Here is a 9,097-nt window from a genome sequence, read left to right on the forward strand (position 1 = left end):
ACGCGCGCTAGGGACCATCTGATCTGCCACCTCAATTAATGAGGGAGATCAGATGGTCCACGTATTTTTATAATTTCTGATTTTCATTTTAATTGCTTTATTTTCATTAATTCATATTAATTTTAATATTGATCCAAAAAATATGGGTTTTTCACCACAAAATTTCATATATTTTTCTCTTTAATTTTCTGAATTAAAATTATTTTTTGATTCAATATTAATATTTTTCATGATTTAATTGTTTTTGTGCATATTTTTAATTGTTTAAAAATACTTTTTGCATTTCCAAAAATAATGAAATTTTTTCTCCAAGGTCTTTTGACCTTGTTTGACCTATGATAAATCTCTTGGCCATTTATTTGGTGTTTTGAGGAGGTTTTAGGTTTTTGATCAAACATAATTTAATTTAATGCATTTTTAATTGATTTTTAATTGTTTGATTGTTTGATTGTGAATAAATTGTTTTGAGCTATTTTTATTGACTTGTGAAGTTTGACTATTGTGTTTGGGCCTTGGTCAAGGTTGATTTGACTTTGTTGGATTAAAATCATTGGATTTAGGGGATTGATGAAATGTACATTTCATCTCCCAAAATGAATGAATGATTTTAATTTGATAAAATCCTTCCCTTGTCCAATTTGTGTTTTGTCTCATTTCCCCTCCCTCTTCATCTTCAATCCCCTTCTATCCCATTCATTCCATTGACCTATGATATCTCTATATCCTAAGGCTAATTGGTTGATAAACCAATACAAGTATGGATGAGATTAGGTCCACCTTTCCTACCATTTTCTTTTAAGTGTGGTATGTTTTAGGAGTATGGTTCATTATACCATATCTCTAATATGCATTAACACTAAAATTTTTATTGCCTGGCCTCAGATAGTTGTGACTTCTATATAAGTCCAATTACAATTTCTTAACATAATGTTAAATTTTGACCCAAAAGCATCGCATTCCAGTAAGTGAGATTGTAAGTCTCCCCCCTTTCATGGTATTATATGGAAACTTGGCCTTTTTTCCTTCCTTTGGAAAATGTCTTGGTTCAAGGATCCATGCTTGTGAATAGAGGGTTAAGTGTTCTCCAAAGAATGACTGAAACAATTGAAAAGCAAAAACAATACTAACATCTAATCAACTAACATTTGACTAACTTTTAATTTCAAGTCATTTACCTTATGCACTTTAAATTCAAGTCATTTGATCTAAGACTTGGACTTAGAATTAGACAACACTCCCTATGCAAAAGGACTTGGCCAATGCCAACTTTTCTGAAGTCAAGTCATTGTGAATTGAACTTTCATCTGATGCAAGTATTGAGATCCCTTTTGAGTTCATCTGCTACATGGTCTTGATGAAAATGTTACTTTGAACCTGTGTCTAATACCCTATTCTGAGCCATTTAAGGAGTATGTCATCTGATACATGGGAAATCTTGAAGAAGACTATGAAGTTGCTAGCTTGGATGTGGCTATCTTTATTTGATACCTTGCTCTTCATCTTGATTGCTTATTGATATTGCTTGATTTTAAAGTCCAAAGGAAAAGTGGGTTTCTATATGACATTCTTATCTATTGGATTGTATCTCATTGGTCAGATCTTTTTCAACTCTTAACTTTTAAATTTATGCTTAGGATTAGTCTCTTCATCTCCTCCCACTTCTTAAATTTCAAATCTCTCCCCTCTTTCAAAACCTTCTCGGCTTGTGATTTCTAAACTTTGACTTTATTGTAAATTAGAAACTTTGGCCTTATGCCATTGCATTTTTAAACTCCTCTTTTCATAATCAAACTTATAAATGAACTTAACCATACTTGACTTAAATTTTCAAATAACAAAAAGAACTAACACCCATTCAAACTCTTTTGGGCCTTTGGTGCCTCTTCTAAACTTAATTTTTTGTTATAAAGCAACTCATTCACTTTGAAATTGTTACCACGAACTACGAGGTTTTGATCCCTCATTTTTATGTTGGTACGTAGGCACAAGTCCGAAGGTCTTGTCAAACACAAAAATATAATTAATGAATTCTTTTCTCATCTCCCCACTCTATTTACTGCAAACATTTTTTATACCAAAACACATACACACATAAAAAGGACTCCATAGGAGTACCTAGGACACTTTGGGTGCTAACATCTTCCTTCTGTGTAACCAACCCCCTTACCTCTAATCTCTGGCATTTTATTAGTTTTGATTTGAAAACTTCTTAACTTTGGGTTTTGTTCGTACTTTTCCCTTTTCCTTTGGAAACAATAAAAGTGCGATGGCGACTCTGGTTTTATTGATGTTAAGTTTATCCATAGCTTAATGGTCATGAATTCACCACTACAGAAATTAAGTGGCGACTCTGTCGGGGAGTAGTCCTCAGTGGGTTTAACATACTTTTTTATGTGTATATAGTTGTGTATTTGATGTTTGTATATTTGTTTCTGTGATATAATCTGCTTGTTGTGCTTGGTGATCTCTGAGTGGTGAGATAAGTTCTAACCCGAACTTGAGTGCAATTAAGATAGGAGGATGGTAGAGTCATGTTCGACTTGTGTGGAGTAGTCCTTAACAAGTTGACTTGAGACCCATCTGCTCAGTGGAGACCCTTTTGGAGTTATGAATGTCACACAAGTTATTTGTGGTTAGGCATTACTTTCTCTGATTTGGGGTCCGAGAAGCTGAGGACCGTAGAACATTTAACCCAACTTGGCCTATTTAGGACGTAGTGCATGTTGGAGAATTGCCATCCAAGGCGCAGCGGAATTTAAAATTTTCTCCATTTAGTGATCCTTACGAATGGGCATGATCAGTGATAGAATCGTTACCTCTTGTGGCGATTCAAACCTTTGGTGCAAATCTCTGATAATGATCAAAACCTTTGATACAGATCCACGGGGCGATCACGAACGTTGAACGATGACAACGTCTCTACTCAGTCCACACGATCAGATTCCTTCAATCGCAGTGCTAGCTGTTATGAATGAAGGCTTTGAGTGAGAGAGAGATACGAAATTCCAACTCTTGAGTTATGTTGTATTCCCATACAAAGCTTCTGCACAAGAGCTCTATTTATAGAACCACTTGTGTGGGCTTCAAGCCAAAAAGCCCACTTAAGTGCATTTTGGCCTATATCTCATAATATGCCAAAATCACTTAAGTATTTGGTACCTTACCATATTTCGTATTCTGCTTAAGTACATCGTACCTTACGATGTTCCTTATTTATTCTATCTCTCATCAATCCGTCCTTTGTGTGTGACCCTATAGGTTTTCGCGACGTTGACAATTATATTAAATCACGCATTTAACATAATAAACAGTGAGCGGTATCTAGCAACACATCACTGCTACCCAAGTCACGAAAATGTCATGTGATCTGACAAAACCTCCTCTGATAATAATTATGTGTATAATTACCCCTTTGCCCTTATGTCTATATTGAACACAAGGTATAGACCGTGTCACCCTTGTCCAGTTCAATATTGGGCCCATAGACATTTATCCTGTTACGCAGGATTGGCAAATTCCATCTAGGACACTCATGTCCCTCAGCATGCTTCGTGGAGTACTCATCAACTGTCTTTATGGTCATCCAGTTACGGATAACGTTGGATCAGTAATAAGGCACTCAACTCTACATCTAGGATCCATAGTGGTTTCAGGTCGAAGAGTGGTATACACTATTATCACCATGAGAATAACTTATGACACTTTGCATAACTTTCTATATAGTATTCTCATAGCGGGTCAATCCGGTATAAATATTACTCCTAATATTCATACCTATGTTTAAGACTTGATAACTCTTTATCCATGATCCATGAGATGCGATCATCAGTCTACAAACATAATAGTCTTAATGCTTTAATGTTATCCCACTTCACACTAAAGCTCGACTACGGATACTTTAAGAATAATGCCCTTATGTTTAATGTGTTCTCATGATTAAGTCACACTTAATACATTAAACGGACTCTCTATTCTAGGGACTTTATTAATCAACCATAATAAAGAAAATGCCTTTTATTATTAATAAATAATTTGATACAAGTACCAAAAGTATTGGCCTCTAGGGCTTACACCAACAGTGCAGAGACTGTTCAGGTGTAGACTTGATAATAGTTGTTACATGATACTACACTCAGACGAGTTTCTCTTGAGAATATTATGGGTTGATGGGTCAGTCATCCTAACCTGTAATATCCGATAGATGGAATTAAGACTCCTGGAACATTTTAGAACATGATCTACAAGTTTTTATCCTTAGTACACTCCTTTGGTATGGTTCTTAACCTGACTCCATGCTCGTGACTCACAACAAACCCTTGATTCTTGGTTGATCCAATCAAGTTTTGTCAATATCAATGGAACTTGGGTGTTGATAAGGTGAAAACCATAATCCACCAAAATGGATGATTGATCTTGAAAATGACTTGATTCATTCCTTGACCTTTTTTTGCCTTGTGTGTGATCCCTTATTTGTGATTGTTGCATTCATGCATTCATGTGCATCATGACATTCATCACACGAAAAATAACTTCAAGGAATTGAGGTTTTATTTGCAAATATTTTCAGACCATGGATTATGGACGAAGGAACACTAAGAAGTATATTTTCAGATGTCCGAATTTGAAAGAGTTAAGGAAGCTATCATCTTTTGTATTAGATCTCTTGGACTTCAAGCAACGTCATGTGAAACTTCTATATGTGTTGTCTGCTGATGTGGTTGAAGGACTCTTGAGTGTTTTGGTTCAGTTCTATGACCCTCTCTATCATTGCTTCACTTTTCCTGCTTATCAGCTTTTGCCTATGTTAGAGAAGTATGCCCATCTCTTGGGAATACCCATTTCTGACAAGGTGCATTTTAGTGGATTGAAGGAGATTCCCGGATCTCATATCATAGCCGAAGCTCTTCATCTGAAGAAGTCTGAAATTGAGGCTCATTGGGTGAAGAAAGTAGGAATGTTTGGGTTGACTTTCGAGTTCCTTATTGGGAAAGCTATTACCTTTGCTCAAGCCGGTAGTGTGGATGCTTTTGAAGCTATCTTTGTGTTGCTCATCTATGGTTTGGCTTTGTTCCCTAATATTGACGGTTTTGTTGATGTTAACGCCATTAGAATCTTCTTGACTGGGAATCATGTGCCTACTTTGTTGGGTGATATGTACTTCTCTTTTCACTTAAGAAATTCTAAAGGTGGTGGAACTATTGTGTGTTGTGTTCCTCTTCTGTACAAGTGGTTTATTTCGCACTTGCCTCAGACGCCTACTTTTGTGGAGAACAAACAATGTCTACGGTGGTCTCAAAGACTTATGTATCTCACTAATGATGATATAGTTTGGTATAACTCCACATTGGGTAGCTTGGACATTATTGACAATTGTGGTGAATTATCTAATGCGCCTCTCATTGGTACACAAGGAGGAATCAACTACAACCCTGCTTTGGCTCGTCGTCAACTTGGGTTCCCCTTGGGAGGCAAACCTAATAACACTCAGTTAGAAGGTCTTTTCTATCAAGAGGGTAAATATCCCTAACTTTTAAAGCAGAAGATTATGAATGCTTTGCATAATGTGCATAGGAAAGGAAGATCCGAGCTTGGTCCATGCAACTGTGTAGCTTTGGAAGCTTACACTCTTTGGGTGAAGAATAGAGTTTTGGAGTTGAAGATGTCGTATGCTTGTGAGAAACCTATGTCTATGGTTGTGGTTGAGCCATTAACTCTCCCTAACCAAGATGTAGAGGAGTTGGAAGACGCACTCTCCAAGATGAAACAAGAGAATGATATGTGAGAAGAGCGGTTCAATGCTTTGAGCAGAAAGCATGAGGAGTTGCAACTTGGGTCTAAAGACAAAGATGCACTTATTGAACTTCTTGAAGACCGAGTAGTGAAAATACAGAGAGAGCCAGAGGGTCCATCTTCCTCTAGTACGCCTCAGCCTTTCGGTGCTTGGAAGAAGATTGTTGATCAGCTTATCCTCGAGATGGCTCAGATGAAGACTTCTTTTGAGTCTGAGATCCGACGCATTCGAAGGAAGTACGCGCCTGCAGCCAGATCATCTGACACCATTGTTAGGGGATCCTTAGGATGATTAGTTTCCTTTTCACTTGTATTTGTATTTTTGGTTTATGAAATTGTACTAAGTGTAATCTTTCCAAATCATATGAATAAAAGAGATATTTTATGGTCAATCAAATTATTACAAATTGTTATTATTATATATTTGCAAATAAAATAGTATGTTCCTTGAAAATAAAAACAATCGAAGCATTGCATTTCATGCATCATTTGCATAAGCAGGTTTTCTTCCGCCAGATGTCTTATTGGTTATTCTTCTGTGCTTCAGCCAAGCTGACTCATCGATACAATACTCACGCCAATTATATGAGAATCATGGGACACTTGGAACAAGAGAACCGAGATTTGAAGGACGAGATTACCCACTTGACTGCCATGATGGAGTCTGTTTTAGCTGCTCAGAGTCAATCTTCTCCAACGCTTGCAACTCCTCCTCCTCAGAGGACAGTCATTTCAGAAGTTATTACTTCAATAGTGCCTGTCACTCAGTTTGCGCCTACTATGCCTGTCGGATTCCCGTAGGGGATGCCGCCGAACTTTGTGCCTGAAGGGTTTGCGCCTACTTTTGCTTCCATGCCGACATCTAGCCCGATCATGTCTGTTCCGCCTCTAGTTGTTCACACTCTGCCTCGCGTTGAGGACACCATCTACCATTCCGAGCCGTCTGAGGGTCCGAATGTTTATGAGAAGATGGACGAGATGAAAGACCAATTCCTTGAGTTGTGAAAGGAGTTGAAGACCTTGAGGGGTAGAGATTTGTTTGGTAAGAGTGCTGCTGAACTTTGTCTAGTGCCGAATGTCAAGATCCCGATGAAGTCCTAAGTCCCTGACTTTGAAAAGTATAAGGGGAATACCTATCCACTTAGCCATCTCATCATGTATGCCAGGAAAATGTCGACGCAAACTGATAATGATCAGTTATTGATTCACTACTTTCAAGACAGTCTGACTGGTGCCGCTCTGAGGTGGTACATCGGATTGGATAGTGCAAGTGTTCGCACGTTCAATGATTTGGGTGAGGCCTTTGTGAAACAGTACAAGTACAATGTAGATATGGCGCCAGATAGAGACCAGCTGAGGTCGATCTCTCAAAAGGATAAGGAGACGTTCAAAGAGTATGCCCAGAGGTGGAGAGAGCCTGCTGCTCAGATCAACCATCCGTTGGAAGAAAAAGAGATGACCAAGATCTTCCTCAAGACCCTGAGTTCATTTTATTACGAGTGAATGATTGCTAGTACCCCCAGTGGCTTTACCGAAATGGTAAATATGGGGATGAGATTAGAAGAAGGTGTCCGAGAGGGACATTTGTCTAAGGAAGAGGTATCGTCAAGCAAGAAGTATGGTAACAGTTTCTCCAAGAAGAAAGAAGGTGAAACCAATGCAGTGTCAGCAGGGAGGCAGAGGAGGCCTCATGTCAGAAGAAGTCCGCAACCACGTCAGCATCATCATCAAGTATCATCTGTTATTCCAGTATTTTCTAATAATTAATCTGTACCAGTTCAACAACAACGTCAACAACAACCACAACAAAGAACGAACAACTACAACAACACCAACAATAATTAACAACAACAACAGAATTTTGAGAGGAAAAAGGTCTCTTTCGACCCATTTCCTATGTCATATGCCGAGTTATATCCGTCTTTGGTTCTCAAGAACCTTATCCAACCAAGAAATCTGCCACAAATTCAAGAACCACTTCCATGGTGGTATAAACCAGAACTCCGGTATACCTTTCATCAAGGGGCTCCTGGCCATGATATTGAGAATTGATACCCGTTGAAATACGAGACCCAGAAGCTAGTGAAGAGTGGAATGGTGTCCTTTGAGGAATGCGCGCCTAATGTGAAAGCTAACCCGTTGCATGCTCATGGTAATTCCTCTGTTAATATGGTAGATGGTTTTCCAGGAAGTTTCCGAGTATTTGATGTGAGACGTATCCGAAGATCTCTGGTGGAAATGCACAAGACCCTGTGTACAATTAGTGATTGTGAACACGACCACGACAATTGTATAATTTGCAGTGTGAACCCCCGTGGGTGTTCGGTTGTCAAGAGAGATATCCAGAAGTTGATGGGTGAGAATGTAATCCAGATTCAACAGTCAAGGGATATAAATGATGTCAACGTGATAGTGCCAGTCTTTAAGACCCCTGAGCGGATGGTAATTCAGTTCGATAGCAGCAACAGTAATAGTGTCAACAGATCGGTATCGTCGTTAGTGATGCGGTTAGCGGGCCCAGTCTCGTATGCATCTAATAGAGTTATGCCATACTAGTATAATGAAACAATGTTGGAGAATGGTCAAGAGGTCCCATTTCCTACGACTAATTCTGTTGTGAACATTGCCGACATAGCAAAGGTGACCCGTAGCGGTCGTGTGTTTGCTCCTGTTTTCCCGAAGGATGTAGAGGAAGTTGGTAAGAAGGTTGAAGTGCCTGTAGCAAATCCGGTTAGTGCTCCAAAGTGTCAGTCTGGTGAATCCATCAGTTTGAAGCCTAATGATGATGATGAGGGGCTTCGTTTGATTAAGAAGAGTGAATTCAACGTGGTAGAGCAACTGCTCCAAACTCCTTCTAAGATTTCAGTGTTGTCTCTGCTCATGAACTCTGAAGCGCACAGAGAAGCATTGCAAAAAGTATTGGAGCAAGCATATGAAGAGCATGATGTAAAAGTGGATCAGTTTGATCACATTGTGGCTAACATTACTTCCCGCAACAATCTGAGCTTCTATGATGAAGAACTCTCCGAGGAGGGCATAAATCACAATATGGAACTACACATATCAATGAATTGCAAGGAGGATGCACTGTCCAATGTGTTGGTTGATACCGATTCCTCACTGAATGTACTCCCCAAATCAACTCTGTCAAGGTTATCATACCAAGGCGCTCCTATGAGATACAGTTGTGTGATCTTCAAAGCTTTTGATGGTTCTTGCAAGACGGTTATTAGTGAGGTGGAACTTCCAGTGAAGATAGGTCCGAGTGATTTCCAAATTACTTTCCAGGTAATGGATATCCACCCGA

This window comes from Lathyrus oleraceus, chromosome 3 (assembly GCF_024323335.1).
Source record: "Lathyrus oleraceus cultivar Zhongwan6 chromosome 3, CAAS_Psat_ZW6_1.0, whole genome shotgun sequence".
Classification (NCBI taxonomy): Eukaryota; Viridiplantae; Streptophyta; class Magnoliopsida; order Fabales; family Fabaceae; genus Lathyrus; species Lathyrus oleraceus.